Here is a 22,943-nt window from a genome sequence, read left to right as displayed (position 1 = left end):
ATGACTTGTCGAGTCCATGCCACGTTGAATTGCTACACTAAGCCGGGCAAAAGGAGGTCCGACACGTTATGAGCTGTCCTTTGACTTTTGTCACCTCAGTGTGTAAGGCACTTAAAGCGTCAGACGTTGACAGATCACTGAAGGACAACGAGATGCCTCGTACTCGCGTGAGACGGCGTTATCAGCTCCTGACAGATCGAAAGGAGCTTCATTGTGGCTCTCCATGCCGGCTGTTCGAATCGTGCAATGTCCACATTTTCGGGGCATTTGGATGTGACAGTGACCTGAAACTGGACTGCATGGGAACGTGAGGGCCGGAATGACTGGTCGACCATGTGTGACCACAAAAAGGGAAGCCATTGGGTATGACTTCAGGTCACTTCTGCTAGCGACTGAGGGAATTCTGACGTGTTATCTCTCATGAATAGAGTCGTGGTGCCATTTTTCAACACGACAATGCTCGTCCACACATAGCATGTAAGTTTATGAACTGTCTGCATGGTGTTGGGGTACTCCCAAGACCAGCAAAATCCTCAGATGTGTCCCCAGTAGAACATGAATTGGACCTCCTAGGATGCCAACTCCGTTGCAGTGCTAGTACTGAGAATACGAAGGACAATTTACAACGGTTGTCGGCCAGCTTGCATCAGGAGAGGATGCAACTGCCTTATGACATCCTTCTCAACCGAACCAGTTTATGCATCCAAGCTAGAGGAGGTGCACCATCATACTGACAAGTGAACTTATACTGCCAAGTTCTTTCTAAATTTGACCTGATACTGTAATTATTGAAATAACATCGCATGCCCTCTTAATTAAGTGGTTCAGATGGCTCTGAGCACTATGCGACTTAACTTCTGAGGTCATCAGTCGCCTAGAACTCAGAACTACTTAAACCTAACTAACCTAAGGACATCACACACATCCATGCCTGAGGCAGGATTCGAACCTGCGACCGTAGCGGTCGCTCTGCTCCAGACTGTAGCGCCTAGAACCGCACGGCCACTCCGGCCGGCATACCCTCTTAACCTGTAACGTTTCATTCCGCTTCCTGCTCTTCTTCTGAATGCACCACTTTTTTGCCACACAGTATAAATAACAATAGACGAAATACAATATTTCATTTGACATAACCAGAGCAGAAATCGTTGTGAAATGTGAATATGATTTCCTTTAGAAATAGTATCTACGCCTACAGTGCAAGTGGCTAGCCAAAGCCTCCGCAGCAGCCTTCTGTACTAACTGATACCGTCTATTCGTCTTTCTAGATACAACTAAAGCGTTTGATGAAGTGGGTCACACTGATTTCCATTTAAACCGTATGCACAATGGCTTCAGGCTCAGCAGTGCACCTCCACCAGAAGCTACATATGCAGAAAAAAGTAAAATGTTAGGTTCTCAATGATAAGTGCGGTTTTAAATTGCTGTGTTATGTTATGCTGCACCTCCAGTCTACACACAGTGACAGGCAGACCACAACAATTTTATCTCTCAGTGTATAATGGTTAATAATACTTACAACTGACGACCTAACATGTTATCCATGCCACCAGGGTAACGCTGTCGCTCCCTCTCTTCAAAGAGTGCAGTAACAGGTTGAGGAAATCTGATGGAGAACCACAGCCTGGTATCTCGTTTTAAGGTTACTGTTGTTACAGCCCGTCCGAATACCGATACGAGCATAGGAGCCTTGGGAGAAATAGCATCGGAGAGTTGTGAGAAAAAGTAAAACTGCATCTCTGGTCACAACAATGGATGTGTTTTGACGTATGTGGTCAGTAGGAGTCGGTCGGCAGAGTCATTGGCGAGCGGTCGTAGTGAGTGGGTGTACAGGGGGGGGGGGGGGGGGGGTCGCGAGAATTTTGCTGAGATAATTCGCTTGCGTATAAGACAGTAGGTGGCGCGATTTAATTAAACTGCTAACCAGATAGCTCTGTTAAAAGCAGTAGGATACAGTATTCTGTAAGAAAGCTAACAGCAACAAGAAATGGTGATTGTCAATCGGAAACCTCGTGTAACATGATTACCTTCATTTTCTCAGTTCGTAGCGCATCCTGCTTTAGAATAAGAAGGAGAAGGAAGAGATCTACGAGACGGCAAACAACGAAAGTGCAACGAATGGTGTGTTATAACTCAATGGATAGGGAACTGTCCACAGTCTCATCCATACAGCCAGCATCACACTAAAGACACTTTTCCGAGTCCTAAAGCTTAACAGTGTGCTTCTTCAGTAATATTAGTCTACGTCACAAGAGCTTCATTCGACCTTCGGTGGTAAATACCCGCTCAATTTGAGGTTACGTGGTCAAAATTGCGAAGAGACTAATGCAAATGATTGGTGATATGATACTTGAGCTAGCTTTGTATATACTCGCAATTTTTTTCCACAGCTGTTCGAAATTAACCACTCCTATAGTGATTGTAGCATATAACAACGAATTTTCTTTAGAAACCAATTCTCCAGTCACAAATTTCTATAGCAAAGTCTGATCAGCACAAATGTAAGGCATCAGATTCAAAACACCCAAACCACGAATCTTTGAACCAGGAAAAACATAGCAAAGCGATGACTCCAGGACTAAACCATTAATTACTCCAATACGAATAGTGCTTCCCTGAAGCAACATAATCTAAAAACAATCGAGGTTAGAGTACTGCTTCGTGTGTGTGTGTGTGTGTGTGTGTGTGTGTGTGTGTGTGTGTGTGTGTGATTGTGTTCGTTTGTTTCATATTTCACCCTGAATTGTCTGTTAATTGTATGGCTAGGGTTCCAACAGTGGTGTAACGAAGGTGACTGGAGCGCAGGACGAACTTTGACTTTGCTCCCATCGACATCTCCCCGTTTTTTATTTAATCCGTCTGCCTTGATTTAGTGGCACAAGGTACAGCTAAAGTTCCTCCCCTCACGGCAGCTGGCACCAGGGCTGGAGACGTACTCTCGCTCCGACGGAGAGCGCGCCATACATCAAAGCAGCCGAGCACAGCGCCACCGAGGAGTCTGGTGTGTGAAGGCGAAGCGGGCGCAACTTGGAACCAACGCCAGGGGCCGGGCAGCAGCTGCAGGCAACGCTTTGAGTTGGTGGGAGAGCCGTCCCGTCTTGTTTTTGTCCCGGAGTGGCTGGTTTCTGGGGTTGGCGAGCGAGCATCGGAGAGTACGTCTAAAGTGATAGCAATCCTTCATTTTCCTGCTGAACTATATCTTCCGTTGTTCGGACTATTCCCCACTGTCACTGTGTTTAACTCGTGTAAGGGATGTTAGGTTGATTTGGGGGAGGGGACCAAACAGCGAGGTCATCGGTCGCATTGGTTTAGGGAGGGACGGGGAAGGAAGTCTGCCGTGCTCTTTCAAAGGAACCACCCCGGCATTTTCCTGAAGCGATTTCGGGAAATCACGGAAAACCTAAATCAGGATGGCCGCACGCGGGTTTGACCCGTCGTCCTCCAGAATGAGAGTGTGCGAACCACTGCGCCACCTCGCTCGGTGGGATGTTAGGAAAGGTTTTGTTTCAGTAAATGGTACTCATAACTGTTAGCGATTAAGTCTTACCTAATACGAAGTTCTGGAAGGTGTTCCTCTATTGGCTCGATCCACAGGAATCCAGTGGCTTTACCCTTGTTGTCTACTTCGAAGATCTTATTGGACTGCCAGTGGAGGGAATGGGGGGTCCATTCTGTACAGGTGGCCATAGAAAGCTAGGCGTCTTGTTCTGATGGCATTGGTGAGGTTTCCTTGGTGTTGGTGGAGTTCACAACTAGGTTTGTACCACTGCCTTCCATCAGGTAGGATCCTTGGTCCCATTATCTTTCGCAGGAATTTCCTTTCTTGTAATTCGAGGATTCTTACTGAGTCTTCTAGGTTAAGTGTAGGCAATCTGCTGATCAGAGGACTGACGCTCTGACTACTGTGTTATGGTCTCTTAGTTTGATCGATTTGATTTTCCTCTGTTCGAGAGCTATAGTTTCAGTGAGATCATCTGAGATTCATTCTGGGCAATTTACGGTTTTGACTTTCGTGATTTGCTTTGTAGCACTAATTCTCATCGTTTCAGGTCATCAGCAAAGACCATGCACGGGATCCTTAGGTTGTCTGCTTTGATCCTCATCCTTAATCCGGTGTTCGCTAGTAGAGACCTTGTCCTTCTCCTGGAAATACCATCTTCTCGGCTCACACCCGTATTGATAGGACCAGTCTCTGAGAGTTGTCCTTGAAACTTTACTTTGGGTTTGGCGTTGTAGAGAGTGGTCTGCAGAAACCTATTGAGTTCTTCGTTGAGTCCAGTTTCTCTTAGTATTCCAAACAGAGCTGTTCTATCCGCAGAGTCGTTAACCTATTAGAAGTCTACTGTCTGGCTCATTTCTTCCTGTATTGGACGATGCTCTTGAGGTTTTGTATTTCTTAAGTACAGGGTTTGGATGCTCTGAAGTTTGCTTGATATTCCCCTAACACATTGCTCAGCTGTCTCGTTACGTGTCGTTCGAGGATCTTGGAAAAAAAAATTTGCACGTGACTGCAAGGAGCGCTGTTCCTCTACAGTTATTGGAGGCTTTTTTCGTGAATTGGGAGGATAACGGCTGAGGTCCACTCGGCTGGGATTTCTAGCTAGCCCGTAAGTCCAGGATTAATGTATGTGCATGTCTGTGTGCGTTTTCTCCGACTAATTACAGCCTTTACGCCTCTGTCCCATCTTCCCCAAAGACTGTTGTTTTTGAGTAGATTTAAGACCTCTTTGACTTTCTCGAATGTGGGAGGAGGGATTTGCTTGATGTTGAGATTAGCAGGTTTTCTATCTGGGAGTGGTTGGCTAGGTTTTTTGGCGTTTAGACGTCTCTGGGAGTGGTCAGCTATAGTTTTAGAGCATTCTTTATCATTGTTTTTTGCCAGCTTGTATAGTTAATTAGTTGATTAGTTGCAGCCTTGTTTATTTACAGTGTGCTCTCCTTCCATTGTTAAAGCAACATTCACTTAAAGTATCAAGGTTCTTGTCACGTTGATGTTTAATGTAAGATGCTCTGCTCGTTTTTTGCTTGTTGGAGTTGAGTGCAAGTAATATTTCCTTATTTTGTTATATAAGCCGATGCGCTCTAGTTAGCTGCATTGTATTACCAATAAGTAAGGTACTGAAACTGTTACGTATTTACGCCCTCGCAACCCGCAGTCACTTACCACTCGCAAAGTTTCCCGCGCCACATCCTCATCGCTGCTTCGCATGTATTTACTGAGATCAAGGCGACTTTACGAGGAAGTAAATGGTCCACATTTCAATGATTATTTTCGGTATGAGACAATTCAAATAATGGAGAAGATAGTTCAAAATCGCAACGCTTGACCAATAATGCGATTCCTTTTCCATTGTTTCATTACTGGTCAACGCAAAGCCGTAACAAATCACTCAACAAACGCAACATACACTGTGGTGACAAAAGTCAAGGGCTACTTCCTCATATCGGTTCAAATGGTTCAAATGGCTCTGAGCACTATGGGACTTAACATCTGAGGTCATCAGTCCCCTAGAACTTAGAACTACTTAAACCTAACTAACCTACGGACATAACGCACATCCTTGTCCGAGGCAGGATTCGAACCTGCGAACGTAGCAGTCGCGCGGGTTCCAGACTGTAGCGCCTAGAACCGCTCGGCGACTTCGACCGGCCCTCATATCGGGACGAACCTCTTTTTGCCCGGCGTAGTGCGGCTGATCAACGTTGCGTGGACTCAACGAGTCGTTTGAAGTCCCCTGCAGAAAAATTGAGCAATGCTGCCTGTATTGCTGTTCTTAATTGCGAAAGTATTGCTGGTCCAGGATTTTGTGCACGAAATGACCTCTTGATTGTGTGCCATAAATGTTGACTGCGATTCATATCGGGCGATCTGGGTGGCCAAATCATTTACTTGAATTGTCCAGAATGGTCTTGAAACCAATCGCAAACTGTTATGGCCCAATGACATGTTTCGGAACGCGAAGTAGATGAATGGCGGCAAATGGTCTGCAAGTAGCCGAAAAACATAACTATTTCCAGCCGATGATCGGTTCAGTTGGACCAGAGGACCCAGTCCGTTCCCTGTAAACACAGCTCACACTATTATAGAGCCACCACCAGCTTGCACAGTGCTTTGTTGGTAACTTGGGTCAATGGCTTCGCGGGGTCTGCGCCACACTCGAACCGTACAAGCAGCTCTTACCAACTGAAATTGGGAGTCATCTGACCGGAACACGATTTTCCAATCGTCTAGGATCCGATCGATAGAATCACGAGCCCAGGAGAGACCTGCAGGCTATGTCGTGCTGTTAGCAAAGGCTCTCGCGTCGTCTCCTTCCATAGTCCATTAACTCTAAATGTCGCCGCACTGCCCTAACAGATACGTTCGGCGTACATCCCACATCGATTTCTGCGATTATTTCACGCAGTGTTGCTTGTCTGTTAGCACTGACTACGCAAACGCCGGTGCTCTCGGTCGTTAAGTGAAGGCCGTCGGCCACTGCATTGTCCGTGGTGAGAGGTAATGCCTGAAATGTGGTGTCCTCGGCACACGCTTGACACTGTGGATGTCGGAATATTGAATTCCCTAACGATTTCCGAGATGGAATGTCCCATGCGTCTAAGTCCAACTACCATTCCGTGTTCAAAGTCTGTTAATTCCCGTCTTGCGGCCATAATTACGTTGGACACCTTTTCGTATGAATCACCTGAATAAAAATGACAGCGTCACCAATGCACTGCCCTTTTATATCTTGTGTATGCGAAACTACCTCCGTCTACATATGTGCATCTCTCTGTCCCACGACTTTTGTCACATCCGCGTGTACTCTTTACATATTCGTTGCGTTGACTCATTTAGCACAATGAGAGTGGCTCCACCTAGTAGCCGGAAAGAGTGAGAGGTGAGTATTATAGGACTGTCGATCACCGCACTCCAATCCTAATCTCTTCACAGTTTTCTTTCATATATCTCCATCACTTTTCAATTTTGATGCCCTCCAATCCATTTCCTTCCTTCTCCTTCTTCTTTGCCGTCTCTTGCCACCTTTTCTTTTTCCCTTCCTAATTCCTTTCGTGTGTCAAAAAAATGAACCCCCACAGACGCTGTGGCTAGGCTGTAATATCCCGTTTACGTCACTAGGTTCGTAAAATTCGTCCGTGCCAATTGAGCAGTTTCCTCAACCAAGGACAGAATTGAATGTAAGAAGAGCAGGTGAAGTCATTATGAGGAACACACGGCATTCTTAGTGTGGCATGTCCCCCGCCGGGACAACGTCCCATGGAAGACTTCACACTGTATTCGGTGGTCGGTGGCTGACTGCTCGTTAACTCCGCCCAGCGTCCCTGATGACAGGATCACTTATTGCGGAATCCACTTGTGGCTGACGCACACTACTTCTTAATTGTGAAGCATGCACGGCGGATGGAGTAAGACGTCAAATGTAGACCATCCTATGGAGCGTTACAAGATCCGTTCGCCGTCGGGCCTTTTGTTTCTTGGCAAGTGGCGGCACTAACTTCCAACGTCAGAGACGGCCGCCACGTTTTACATCTGAAAAGCCTCTTTCTAGACCGTCAGCTGTTTGCTAATAAGCTTAAGTGCTCCTGTAGGAGGCTTGCCGATCATGACTAACTTCGAGAGAAGAGTGCTTCTTCACCGCATTAAGAGCGTACTAAATCAAAGCTGATAGTTAAAGTAAATGCTATTCGCACGACGTAGACGTCTGAAGGAATAAGTTACGGAGTCAAACAACGTCTAAGTAAAATTAAGAGTCTATGATAGGGTCTGCATTTTGAAACTACTGTGATAGGTGATTTAAACATTAGTTACCTAATAATTTTTTTGTGATTGATATTGACATTCTTAGATTCACAAAAGACATAAAGGACTTCGCGTCAAGTCAGTACCTTAGGGAGTGCATTAACATGAGAATGCAAAGGCGAAAGAAAGTAGGGATTAGCCGTGGTTAGGTCCTGACTTGACGCGAAGATTATAGTGATGACACAAAGTATAAAATAAATTAGGTAACATGACCTAGATCGTTCACTATGTACCTCCAGACTATAAACACTAGACACGAATCATATTCCTCCTGATGACCGGCAAACAACTTTAAAAAAGGAGGTAAATGCCTCTTTGCAGACATTGCGTTCCTGTACATATTCCAGTTGCCCCATTCATTTAACAGACGGCAAGTTCTAGTTCGCACGTGAACGTGGTAGGTACATCCTGCATGTCAGAAAAAAAAGTTTTATTAATAATCTGAAAAGTTCGACAGTATTTGTTCAGTTAAAACAGGTACTGCATTATTACTTTTTGAAAGTACTTCCTCACTTTCTATTTAAGAAGCTCCATATTGTTTGGGGTTTGTTTCACGCCTTTCAACATTTTATAAAAAATGTATTGGCTTCCACATATCTTCCTGGAAGGTAGCGACGGAGATGCGGGAAGAAACTTGATATATCTAGTCGTTGTTTGCAGTTCGAAGACTGGTTTGGTGCTACTGTATGAAGTGCAGGTTTTTACATGTCGACATTCATTTGAGCTGCTTGCTGTGATAAGCGTCACCCCCTCCCCCTATTCCTTGATGCCTCAGGATGTGTCCTCTCAACTAGCCCTTCTTTTAATCAATTTGAGCCAAAGCGCTTCTTCAGTCATATCTCCTCGTTAGTCATTCGATGTACTCGTCTAATTCCCAGCATTATTCTATAACAGCACAGTTGTAAAGCTTTGTTCTTCTCTTGTCTGTACTGTTTCACTTACATATAAGGCAACTCTCCAAACAAACTATTCCTGAAAAGACTGCCTAACACATCAAATTATCGTCAATGGTAGCAAACCGCTCTGTTTCAGAAAAGCATTTTTTGCTATTCTGCAGTTTGTATCCACTTTACTTCTGCCATAATGAGTTATTTTGCTGCGAAAATAGCAAACCTGGTCCGTTCCTTCTAGCGCCTCATTCGGCAATATAGTTTTCTCATCATTTTCTGTCTAAATTAGACTACCCTCCATTACTCTTTTTTTAATTTTACTGATGTTTGACTTATGACTACCTCAAAACACCATACATTTCGTTCAACACAACTTCAAAATACTATACCGCATTTGTTCAGAATATCGATATCATCGACAAACATCGATGTTTCATTTCTTATTCTCGAACTTTAATTCGTCTCCCAGAGTTCTTTCGTTTCCCTCATTTCTTGCTCTTTGTGCAGATCGAGGAACTCACAACAACAAGAGTAAGAACAAACTTAGGTTCTAAACAGAAAACAAATAGACAAGAAAACAAGTTCGATATCAGTACCTTAGGGAGGGCACTAACATGAGAATGCAAAGGCGAAAGAAAGCAGGGATTAGCCGTGGTTAGGTCCTGACTTGACACGAAGATTATACTGATGACACAAAGTATAAAATAAATTAGGTAACATGCCCTAGATCGTTCACTATTATAAATTTTTCCCTATCTTTACGCAGAGAAAAGTTGTCAAGAGAAGTCATTATTGGACATGGCAATTACACGGAAGAGATTTCCTTTGTAGCGATTAGCGCCTTTACCAAAGGCGAAGAAATACGTTTTGTTATATCAAGTTGTGTTGTGAAGTCGCAAATTCGATACAACAAATGCGAGGTAGAAATAAGTATATGAGCAAAGCAAGCAGAAAACTGATTATGAAAGTTTCGCGTTTTAATACTGTCGTAAGAACACCGTATAAAAATCTCCTTTAAAACTTAACGCTTAATGTTCTCTTTAGCACTTGTAGGAATCCACGAATTGACGTAGAAGACGCCACAAACAACAGATTGTGCAAGCTGAGAAACAGGAGCAGCCCCCGAACATGGTCGGCGGGATTGCGTCATCCCTCAGTCTCTAAGCGAAACGGTGCCATTTAGACGTTGTAGACACGCGTATTTTTACTGAGTTGTGCTTTGTCAACGTCCTCCCACGCGGGAAAGCGTTTAAAGGACGACTGAAAAGTACTCCAGGAATCAGTTTCTACGCCACGCAGCATAAAAAGTACTTTCAGCGGAAATACTGTGGTGATAAATGCAGATGAGGTGTTTAGGCTACCAAAACAAATACTCCGCAGAACGTTCTGAGAAGGAAATCTTGTTATACACCTGCTACTTTCGGCGTTATGAGAAAGTATAACGTGTTTATGCTGTAATTTTTTTTAGATTTTCTTCGGATGCGGTTGTCATACAAGCATAATAATTCCAGTTGTTTATAAAAAACAGGGAATTGGACTGTTTTCTATTTTTATTTTGTTCCCTTGCCATTCACTTTAGTTAAAGTTTCTCTTTTAATACTTCATCCAATATGTTACGTAGCGTACCCAAGACTAATTAGAGAAAATTAAAATGAAATAACTTGTTATGTGTAGAATGAAGTCCTTTCCTCGGCCGCGTGAAGTACGACATAAAAAATATCTGCAGTGACAGTGTTGTGTGTGTGTGTGTGTGTGTGTGTGTGTGTGTGTGTGTGTGATAGAGAGAGAGAGGGAGAGAGACAGTAAGAGAGAGAGGGGGAACGGTGGCGGAAAATCAATCACTTTCAGGAGCTCATCAATATCTACCACTGTTGTGCGAAAATTGGTAACAGATTCAACCCTCCTTAATGTACTCTCAACAGTAACTGTTTCCGAAGGCATAGTGACATGGAAACGCGACATGATATCCATAATCCAAAGGTGACAAGGTCCACCACAGATTTTGACCTCATGAAGCTGTCAAGTACGGACAAAAGCTATTCTGAGAAACTAAAAATCATTTCATCACTACACTCACTACGGAATTCTACGGTGTATTAGGATCTAGTCCTAGCGAAAAGAATATTTATATGGTAGATCAGTATTCTATAATACCCACCCACCCACCCACCCACACACACACACACACACACACACACACACACACACACACACATCATCGATAAATCTAAAATGCCGCTTATATAGTGTACGGAATCTCGTCACTGGACCATAGAATAACGTAAACAGATTGTTTGCAGTGGGGAATCAGGTAAAGGACTCGATGGGAGAGCATGGGTTTGTAAAATACCACAGCAACAGCTACAGGTAGCACATTCGACTGAGAACTCTCCCTAAGCATTCAAAGACAAGAGCCTTAATGTTACTGTTCATACTAAGGACTGGGTCACAGTAGTGATATAGTCCTGAAAACATAAAATCTCTAGTGACGTTACCAGCACATTGACGTGGCGGAAGTAGTTACCTAAGATTCGCAACATAAACGGAATTTAACAAAGAATAATGCACACCTATACCAGTCGTACTAGTACTGAGAATGTTACGCACCAGTTGTCAAATGCGTGATATTTACCACAATATGTTTCGGGACTACGTTATCTCATTATCAAGTGCCGTAAAACAAGTAAAGAAATCAATATATCGCAGTACTACACATACTGACAACCCTGCAAATATCTGAGTTGTATGAGATAAGATGAGGAGACTTGCACAGGACACACTCGCATGGAGAGCAGCATCGGACCAGTCTCTGGACAGAAGGCCGCAACAACATAACTGTATCACCACTTCAGTTGACAGGTCGCAGGAAGGAAAGAGCAAACAACCTCCTGCATAACCATGCCTAGAAAATGAAGGATTGTGATCGCCAAACCAATGCTCGATCCTGTTGCTGCTTTATTTTTGAGCAAGAAAATCAAATGCCTTGGGGGAAAAGAAAATAAGAAAAACTAGTTTAACAATCGGTCAATTTTGAGGGCATTAGAAATGTACTAATTAATTTAATGGGAGAAAGAAGTGGAGAGGAAACGCCCATAGCACTCACCTCAAACGATTTAGGAAAACCACGGGAAGAAGGATACAGTACTTTAACCACTGAAATATCACATAAACATTTGGTGTGAGTATCATCACATTGTTCTTATGAACACAATGTTCGGCGGTAGCCTATATCATTTTACTGCCGCGATGCCAAGCCCTCTGGCTCTACGCTGAATTTCGTTGCGTGGCGGGTTACAAAAAGCTAACCTTACTAAATCTTTGATAGTAAGATGACATTGGTAAAACATGATTGTGGCATGTGGCAAATGTTAGCTGCAATCTAAAGTATTTTGTTTACCTGTTGTCGAATAAACGTGATGCCCACCAAACTGCAGTGTCGGGTCGAAAATTTCTTTAGTCGGCAAACTGACAGATTTAGGTACAAAAATATGTGTTTGGAAAGCAGAGGCCTCTAGCATTGACAGTCTAAATTTGCGACATTCTGTAAACATCAGTGTAGTACAGAACATATCCCTCTTCATTTCTAGGACTCCTGATCTTTCACATTAGTGTCTTTTATTTCATTATATAACGAATAAATCCTGAGCTTAAGGGGCAGTGCGGTAAGGCAGTGATGCTTTCGTAAGGCAGTGATGATTCCACACTACCCTCCTGCCAATAAAGCTCAAGTCCACACAGCTTGGCCAAGCAAAGTGTGGTCCTGGAAACGCAGTGGTAAGTTTTGGAAATATTTATGTTGGAGTATGCCCAGGGTGTCGTCTTCATTCGCTGTTCTGTTACATATTTTTTTCCATGGAAGAGAGTAATACAGACTTTAGCAACCATTACTTATTATTTCACTTTTAATTTGTCACATGCACACGAACAACGTATTGTATATTGGTTCAAATATAGCATGACATAGCGCCACCCCTACACACACCTTTGTTGGTTGGTTGTTGTAGTTAAAGGGACCAAACTGCGAGGCCACCAATCCCTTCATCCTAGATGTATTGAACCAGGAATAACTCTCAGAAGGAGAGCACAAAAAGCAAATCCTGGGAAGCCCAATGGTAAACAAGGTGCAATAAGACAGAAATAATATGAAGGAGAACTACGAGGAGAGTGAGAGGGGTAAGGTGGGCGAGCTGTTTTACCCAGAATGCAGTTGTAGGTCGCTGGAGTACTGTATGCGGTAGGAGACACTCCCTCTGCTTCCCACCAGCACCACCTCACCGTCCATTACCCCAAGAAAACGAGCAACATAGAAAAGACGGTCAAAATTTAGGAAAGATAAAACGTTAAAAATGGCAAACGTAAAAGAAGAGGAGAATAAAAAGGTGAGAAGGGTTGGGGCCAAGCCAGACTGCCGAGAAAGGGCCGCCGTGGGACCCCTGAATCAGAGCAGGTGAGGGTTGTCCCGCCAACCCCTCACGCAGTCAAGGAGGCCAAAGTGCCCCACCTCACAGAGAGGAATAGAAAGCGCCTTCGTGGGTGAAATGTAAATCCAGGTCAGCCGCTTAAGTGTCGCCTGCTGACACCAGAGGTAGCGTGTCAGAAAGTTTAAGATATCGCCACGAAGTAGCCAAATTTGGTCAGTCTGGTAGGATGTTGGCCACCGTCAGGTGGACACCACATCGGCGGTAAGGCGGGTCCTCATGTCGGAGAATGTGACTGTGGATCAGTCAAGTGTGGCCAATGCACAGCTGACAAAGGACAGTGAATTCCCTGTGAGAAGCGCGAAGGGAAGACTGCCATATGGTCGCGATCTCCTTTATTGTCCTCTGTTGGGGGAGTCAAGGGCGAACCAATCCGAGTTCCGGACATCCAACAACTGATGACGTAGAGTCGGCAGAAGGTCCAGTTCTGGGACCCCCATCTCGGAAAACACTTGTTGGTTTGGCTGTGTCTGTGCTGTGTGGATGACTGTGACGAGTGCTAATTGTATTTATTTTTTATGGACGTGTATGAAGTGAAAGGAAGGAAACATAGCGTTGGCGATAGCTGGCCCATCTCTCTCAAATACCCGCTATCGTGCACAACGACCCCACCTGACAGATGGACCATCGTCACCAGCCCTCACTCCAAGAGACGCGCTAGAAAGAGTCAAGATTTGATACTCCTCCCTGCAGTACAAAAAGCACGTTGAGAGAATCTATGACAGCAAAAGACTAGGGCGACTATCAGAATCATTTACTCGGACGTACTGACCTGTTTTTGCCTCTCTTTCTGTCATTCTTTGGGTTGCTTCGCGTTCTATTGTCCTACATTGAACGTAAAAATTGCACGCCTCGTGTGACCAGCGCAGTGTTGTGCCTGGGGACTTGGGTCCCTCAGCGCACAACAAAGCTCCGGGTTTCCTACTCGCAAAGTTCCTTCTTGAAACTACTGGAGGTAGCGTCTTCTATCTAAAGTTTGGACGTCGGCCAGTTCAGACTGATTGTCTAAGAGTGGCTGCGCCGCTGGGCGGTCGCTAGTGTCGTAGGCGCTCGCGAAATTTTACCAACTCTCCGCCGCTGCGGAAGAAACTTCTGTGTTTGCTCTCCGAGTTCACGAACGTGTAATACAAATTATCTGTGGTGAGAATTCAAGAATATACTGCTGTGGCTTTTACAAAGAACTGGGGGTACTAACTACTCCACCCCAGTATATTTATTCCTTAATGGGGTTCATCATAAACAATGTAGGCCTGTCTCTTCCTCAAAGCAACAGATCAGTTCACAAAACAATCAATATTAGGAATAAGAATCATCTACACTAATATTCAACAACACATATTTTCAGTAACTTACCAGAAACCATAAAAAGTTAAGCTAGTAATTAAGTACAATTTAATAGAAGCCAAAAGATCCTTATGGAAACACCACGACAATCCATGCTCGAACATAAATGCAGGTGCTATCCTGCAGAGTGCGCTGTTGTATTTGACCACGAATGGTGCCTGTGCAATTTCCTAAACACGTTGCAAGTGTCAGTTGTGGTCAGAGCAGTGTTCTGTTTAGTTTTGAGTTATATTGGAGCTAATTGAATTCCAACGTGAATGAACTATTGGGTCTCGTAATGTGGGTGCTTCGGTAACCAAGTGAACAGAAGTGTTTGGTGTTTCAAGAGGTACTGTATCGAAGATTTAAATCGCATACAGGGAAAGTAGAAAAGATCATGTGTTAAGTTCAGAACGCGGACGAAATTGTGTGTTGGGTGATTGTGAGAGACGGTGAGGGGAAGAAAAACCAAGGCGAAGGGTGTTCCGTAAGTAGGTCATTCAGGGCGAGATCGAATTACAAAAGCACTCATCATTAATGCGAATGCTCGCAAAAGTAAAACGTGGTGCCGAAGCTATAAAAAACTGGACTGTGGAGTAATGGAAGAAAGTCATTTGCTCGGATGAGCCTTATTTCACACTGTTTCCAACTTCTGGTCGAGTTTACGTTCCAAGAATGAAACCCGGCGGAGGTTCGGTGATGATTTGGGCAGCTATATTGAGGTATTCCATGGGCCCCGCAGTTACCCTGCAACGTCAGGTTACTGACCATTTTGGCTGATCAGGTCAGTTCCATGGTACAACGTTTCTTCCCTAATGGCGATGCTGTGTTCCAAGACGACAGGACTCCTGTTTACACAGCTCTCAACGTCCAGGACTGGTTTTGTGAGCACGAGGATGAAATCTCGCATCTCCCGTGGCCACTACAGTCACCAGATCTCAATATTATTGAGCCTTTGTGGCCTGCTTTGGAGAGAAGAATGCCTGATCGCTATTGACCTCCATCATCGTTACCTGATATTTCCATTATTTTGCGGGAAAGACAGTGTAATGTTTCCTTTAAAACCACACAGGGCCTGTATTTATTCACTCCGAGATGGCTGGAAGCTAGTTTGAATGGAAACGGGTTTAACCATAGTACTGTGTTGTGTTTCTGGTGTGTCCATTCTTTTCTCCACCCCCCGTATATTTATATGTTTGCAAAGTTTGATATTAACTTGTAAATGAAAATATGTTTCATATTTTTTAGTTATTCCACTTCCTCCAGGGCCATTTCACATATTATATATGGAAGGAATATGTTTCATATTTTTTAATTATTCCACTTCCTTGACTGCTATTTCGTTTGTTTTATGTGGAACAAACATTAACAAAAAGTGGTTCAAATGACTCTGAGCACTATGGGACTTAATTTCTGAGGTCATCAGTCCCCTAGAACGTAGAACTACTTAAACCTAACTAACCTAAGGGCATGACACACATCCATGCCCGAGGCAGAATTCGAACCTGCGACCGTAGCGGTCGCGCGGTTCCAGACTGTAGTGCCTAGAACCGCTCGGCCAAAACATTAACATCTCTCTTCATTCGTAAATATATATTATTTAATTTTTTAGACGTTCTAAGTCCTTAAAATCTCCTGCTATTGGACTATGGAACAAGGACAATATCTACCATGCTAGAGACTGTGGTATTATCCAAGATACGCTAGCTTCAAGATGGAACGGCTTCTATTCGTCATTTTCCCAGTATGGTGTACACCCCATTGATACAGGTATTTGTATATTCCCCCGTACTACCTAGGCTGACACGAGATATGATATTATGTGATTACACCTTCTGCAATCAATCCTTGAAAATCTTTCATAACCTCAAATACCTAGAGATATCCAAACCGGCGATTTCAAGTGGAGTGATCACTAGAACGTAGTTGTGGTGAGGGTTTCTCCGCATAGGGGTTCATTGAAAGAATTCATAATCGTAGGACGTCGCTTGCACACCTCCCCTCTGGCCGAATCTTGAACATTGCCCTTCTGTACGGGACCCTTAAAAAGCTAAATTCCGGCAGCGTCTTAAATATTGGGGAAGCCAACTGAAAAAAAAAGTTCAGTCCGGAAATACACACTCTAAAAACTGGAATAGGAGGAAAAAATGTATGATGATGTGTCATCACTGATCCTTGTTGATAGCTAGCGAAGCTGAGTGGCCAGTGCACGAAATACATTGCTTTACAAAGATCTCTTCTCATTCTACAGAAAGGCGACGGTTTATATATACTCAATAGATAACTGCGTACACAGAAGAATGTCACAATTATAGAGATAATCTACTGACATTGACACACACGATCGTATAGATATGGTTTGTACGAAGCCAACCAATATACGAATGAGCAAGCATTTCTTTGTTTTCCTTCCGATGCAGTAGGAACACAAATAGTGTCAGATCCTATGCTTAATTTTCTCTAAAGATAACGCAGAAAACTTTAATTACTTAATTTCGTCTAACTTACATCACAAATAAGTAATATGTAAAAATATTGTGTAAATCCGATCAAATCATTTGCAGACAAGAGAAACAGGGAGTTGAAAACCAGTGTAGTATTCTCCTCGATCGAGTAAGCGAAAGTGAGGCCCGACTCTCAGGTCATTAAGGACTAAGCACAAACTCCTTTCTGCCAGAATGGGAAAGAAATCAGCCGTTGCCTTGCTTCAAAACCAATCCCAGCATTCTCCTGGTGTTATTTCCGGCAGATCTATACCGCATTTTTCGGATGAGGATTTGAAGTTCAGTCCTCACGAATACATTAAATTTAATCAATGTGCACCAAGTAAAAGTGTTTTATCCACGAACTAAAAACATTATTTGCTGACATACATACATTGAAAATAACACAATAGCTGCAGTATTACACCGAAAAATAACTAACAGTCAGCCTAGCAGTTTCTCTACAGCAACATAAAATCTCGCAGCTGACATACGGCAATGTCTCTAGCTTCAATATGTGTTTTCTGAAGTTTATATTTCGGTTTCATTTCCGATAAGGATGTTCCTCTTATGTTACCAATAGCATATGGCTTCTTTTTTTTTATATAAAACTATGGCTGTGATGGACAGGCACTCACAGGAAACCGAAATTTTATTCAAGGTAATGCACACCATACACAAGTGTTACGTAAACAAATAATAAATGTATTGTCCACAGATCATGCTCACGTATTACGGCTTTCATGGAGGCCAAAACTCTCCTGTAGAAATCTACAAATTCAGCAATTAACGATCGTCCACGAAACCCAGAAAAGGGTAATACCGGCGCCCAAGTTGATCCGTGTTCCTTGAATTCCGGAGGGCGGTAAATACAGTTACGCACTGTCGCCTAATGAACAAAATACGATTATAGGGAACATGAGACTAGGTTTTTGGAGTTCTTATCAAATGGAACAGCACTGGAGGAACTTAGGATGAACGCCAAGGTAGTGTTACAGAACAATTATCGTATGCAATATACTCGTACAGGATGAACCAGAACTCCACCGATGAACTTTCAGAGGTGGTAGTATGAATTAAAAGACGAAAAAAAGTGCAGTATGCCTTAAGATCCATGAGCTCGAGTTCACCTTTGATACTGTGAAACACGCCTCTTCTATAACAAACTATTCGCGTTCTACATTTTAGGAGGTGACAGTATCGATTAAATCAAGAAAAACATGTCCGGTAAACACGGGCTCTAAATGCACACCTTAAGGACTATGAGCACTTGTTTAGTAGTAGGGATACGCTTCACAATAGCGAAGTTGAACAAGTACTCATGGCTCTTAAGCTTTTCATTTTAGAACCCATGTTTACTGGACTTTTTTGTTGTTTTGCTACACGCTAGCACCTTTCCAAATACGTAAAGCAACGAGGTTTCAGTAGAAGAGATGTGTCTTCCAGTAACGAAGATGAACAAGTGCTCATAATTCCTAAGCTATGCATTTCAGTCCATATTTGCTAGAATTTTTTTCTTACTTTGGTTCATATTTCTATCTCTCATAGTTTGTTGGTTGAGTTCTGGTTGATCTGTGTACAAACGACCTAACAGGTAAGGTCGTAAGTTCAATGAGGCTGTTAGTGAATGATGCTGTTGTATATAAAGAGGTCACAACTCTAGAAAATTGTAGTGGAAGTGGGAAGATCTACGCTTGGTGGAAGAATTGGTAGTTGATCCTCAATATTAATCAGTGTAACGCATTGTGCATGTTTAGGAGTAAATTCCTGCTATTTTATGATTACACGATTCCTGAACAGTCCCTGGAAGCAGTGACATCCATTAAATATTTGGCAGTATGGGTATGGAGCGAAACGATCTCACAAAGGCAGATGCCACACTGAGATTCATCGGAAGGATCTGAGACAGTGTAGTCCACTCATGGACGGTAGTCTACGAAACCTTCGTTCGATTGATACTTGAGTATAGCTCGTCAGCGTGTCACTTTTACCTGAGAGAATTGATAGATGAAATACAATAGATCTAAGGAAGAGCAGAGCGTTTCGTCACAGGCGCGAAATCGTCACGGAATGCTCAAATGGTTCAAATGGCTCTGAGCATTATGGGACTTAACAGCTGTGGTCATCAGTCCCCTAGAACTTAGAACTACTTAAACCTAACTAACCCAAGGACATCACACACATCCATGCCCGAGGCAGGATTCGAACCTGCGACCGTAGCAGTCGCGCGGTTCCGGACTGCGCGCCTAGAAGCGCGAGACCACCGCGGCCGGCCGGAATGCTCATCCGGCACACTTCTTTGGCACACGTTACAAGACAGATGTCGCCCGCTAAAGAGTGGTTTACTGAGAAAATTCCGAGAACGATTCTTAACTGGGACGAAAGATGATGGGTAAAAACTGTCTTGCTGGAGGGAGGCATACCCTGCTAATTCTTATTTTGAGCAGGCACAACACAGAGATTTTAACTACTTTGTACAAGGACAGATGCAACGAATATGATTTGCAGAACCGGCATCAGTAGCTCGACGCGTTCAGCAGAACATTTTCTGCAGCTCTGCAATTCCAATTGGAAGGCGCGAGTGCGACTGTGGCGCGCAGATTGCTCCAATTCCGGCGGCCCCCCTGCTCCCTGCCCCCGGCGGTCACGTGTTTTCCATCTTGCGTCTTCTCGTCTGTTGCCGCCATCCCAGCTCTCCTGGCTTATTCTCCTACCACTCGCGGCAGTTTCAGTCTCATATATCGCTGTAAACTTCGGTGTAGAAATTGCAGACTCTTTCGTCCGTTCTATATTTCCGCGAAGGAGTTGAAAGTGTGATACAAGGATATGCTGTGGAATGTAACGCATTTGCTGATAGCTTTTCTTCCGCTTTTCCCAGAATAACGAAGCGGAACAGGCTGCATGAGATGGTAAAAGTTAGACAACTGGTAACTACACGACAAAGGGGGATACTGGAAGCATGCTTTCAGATACTTAAAATATTCTGCAAATGTCGTACGGAGAAATTACTTCACTTTCTCAGCACATAAGGCAACGGTCTTGCCGCAGTGGATACACCGGTTCCCGTGAGATCACCGAAGTTAAGCGCTGTCGGGCGTGGTCGGCACTTGGATGGGTGACCATCCAGGCTGCCATGCGCTGTTGCCATTTTTCGGGGCGCATTCGGCCTCGTGATGTCAATTGAGGAGCTACTCTACCGAATAGTAGCGGCTTCGGTCAAGAATACCATCTTACGACTGGGAGAGCGGTGTGCTGACCCCACGCCCCTCCTATCCTCTACCGAGGATGACACGGCGCTCGGATGGTCCCGGTAGGCCACTCGTGGCCTGAAGACGGAGTGCTTTTTTTTCTCAGCATATGTGATCAAAAGTATCCGACCACCCCCAAAAACATACGTTTTTCATATTAGAACCATTGTGCTGCCAGGTACTCCATATCAACGACATCAGTAGTCATTAGACACCGTGAGAGAGCAGAATGGGGCGCTCCGCGTAACTCACGGACTTCGAACGTGGTTAGGTGATTGGGTGTCACTTGTGTCACACGTATGTAAGCGTGATTTCCACACTACTAAACATCCCTAGGTCCACTATTTCCGATGTGATAGTGAAGTGGAAACGAGGACGGACACGTACAGCACAAAAGCGTACAGGCCGACCTCGTCTGTTGACTGACAGGACCGCCGACAGTTGAAGAGGCAGATATCTATACAGACCATCACACAGGAATTCAAAACTGCTTCAGGATTCACTGCAGGTACCATGACAGTTAGGCAGGAGGTGAGAAAACTTGGAGTTCATGGTCGGCGGCTGCTCATAAGCCACACATCACGCCGGAAAATGGCAAACGACGCCTCGCGTGGTGTAAGAAGCGTAAACATTGGACAACTGAACAGTGGAAAAACGTTGCGTGGAGTGACGAATCATGGTGCACAATGTGGCGATCCGATGGCAAGGTGTGGGTATGGCGAATGCTCGGTGAACGTCATCTGCCAGCGCGTGGTGCCAACAGTAAAATTCGGAGGCAGTGGTGTTGTGTTGTGGTCGTGTTTTTGCACCCATTGTTGTTTTGCGTGACACTATCACAGCACAGACCTACAGTGATGTTTTAAGCACCTTGTTGCTTCCCACTGTTGAAGAGCAATTCGGGGATGGCGACTGCATCTTTCAACACGATAGAGCACCTGTTCATAACGAACGGCCTGTGGCGGAGTGGTTACACGACAATAACGTCCCTGTAATGAACTGGCCTGCACAGAGTCCTGACCTGAATCCTATAGAACACCTTTGCGATGTTTTGGAACGCCGACTTCGTGCCAGGCCTCACCGGCCGACATCGATCCCTCCCCTCAGTGCAGCACTCCGTGAAGAATGAGCTGCCATTTCCCAAGAAACCTTCCGGCACCTGATTGAACGTATGCCTGCGAGAGTGGAAGCTGTCATCAAGGCTAAGGGTGGGCCAACACTATACTGAATACCTGCATTACCGATGGAGGGCGCCACGTACTTGTGAGTCAGTTTCAGCCAGGTGTTCGGATACTTCGGATCACATAGTGTACGTATATCCAGAAAATAATAATACAAGGGCTGCGTAAAGACATAGGAATTTTTCTTCAAAGTTGGCATCCGTGACGTGTAGAAGCGTTCATAATGGTCGAACGATGTGATCGAGCGCCTCAGACAGTACGAAATTTCGTTGCAGCAGCAAAACACCTCACCCAGTGCACCCTCCGTTTGTTCTTCTTACAGCAGGTGTAAGACTCATTCAGACATTCTGTCCCTCAGTTTGCGTAACGAATTGGCGGCCAGTATCCGTCGACAACTTGTGGAAACCTACGGATCCAAAGTGATGAACTGTCAGAATGTTACCAAGTGGATTAAAAGTCCGTACCGACACTCATGATGCGGGAGACCGTCTGTCATTTCAGAAGAACTTGTGCAGCGGGTAGAAGGAATAGCTCGAAATGATCGCAGTGTGATTCTTTGCTCCCCTACAGAAAGTTTTCCACGCGTTTTACGAGATCTTCTGGATGAAATTTTGTCAGAAGGACTTTAATTCAAGATGTAGCGGAGACGGTGGCTGCCAAAATTATTGACTCCGGAAAGCCGCAAAATTGCGTGTCGGCTGCACTAGAATTTCTTAAACAAGTGAAACTATATGGTATTTTGTCGAAAACTGACACTCTGAGCCCGTGGCTGTGTACAAAATATAGGGTGACTCTTACATAGAAGATAACAGCAACCAGCCACTTCTTACAATGCTATTTGTTTAAATAACATGTGTTCTTCATGGAGAATTTGTTTTCAAAAGTATAATGGGTATTAAGTAGAGCAAACGGTTGTTATGTAACCTCTATGAAGGGCTATTCCTAGAGTTAATCGTCGGCCTGATAAGACAATTTTCTTTTGGGTCTTAGGCTGTGACTGGAGTCACTGCACCTCGGCTCCGTCTTTGGCATTGTTATGATTGCTATATCGCCATCTTAGCATACATACTTCCATGTGGTGAAACTTCTCGATGTGCGAGTGTTGCTTCAGATTGTGTGTACCCATATACATAAAAAAAGTGCATCAAACAGTCTTCGCAGCTGCATGATCACAAGCAGTCAGCACTGGAACGTAATGGCGTTGATTTTTCAGTGTAAGAAACCCAAACATCTTCACTTTAATAACTCGTTTACAACATTTAAAATCGTTATGAGGCATAATTACATTCCAAAAGACGTCTCACAAATTGTTTTGGTTGTAGGGCACCACCACCCCAAGGAAATTTCATCACTTGGGAAAACAGAAAGTGAAAGCTGAAGTAAGACGTGTTAACGTGAACTAACCGTCTGAAGACTAACACGTGATATTCGAAACCGGTAACAGCGCTTTTTAAATCAGTAAATAAATAGCATTGTAAAATTCGGCTGGTTGCTGTTATCTTCTATTTAAGAGTCAACCTATATTTAGAAACTATATGATTC

General features: G+C 44.0%; 1 protein-coding gene and 1 pseudogene across 2 annotated transcripts in view; one reads left to right on the top strand and one right to left on the bottom strand.

The window, feature by feature from the left end:
- Nucleotides 1-22,943, bottom strand: part of LOC124722124 (b(0,+)-type amino acid transporter 1) — a 579,051-nt gene that overhangs the window by 178,627 nt on the left and 377,481 nt on the right. The window lies entirely within an intron of this gene.
- LOC124723509 lies at nucleotides 20,005-20,122 on the top strand (annotated as a pseudogene).

This window comes from Schistocerca piceifrons, chromosome X, assembly GCF_021461385.2.
Source record: "Schistocerca piceifrons isolate TAMUIC-IGC-003096 chromosome X, iqSchPice1.1, whole genome shotgun sequence".
Classification (NCBI taxonomy): Eukaryota; Metazoa; Arthropoda; class Insecta; order Orthoptera; family Acrididae; genus Schistocerca; species Schistocerca piceifrons.
This window is presented reverse-complemented; position numbering and strand designations above follow the sequence as displayed.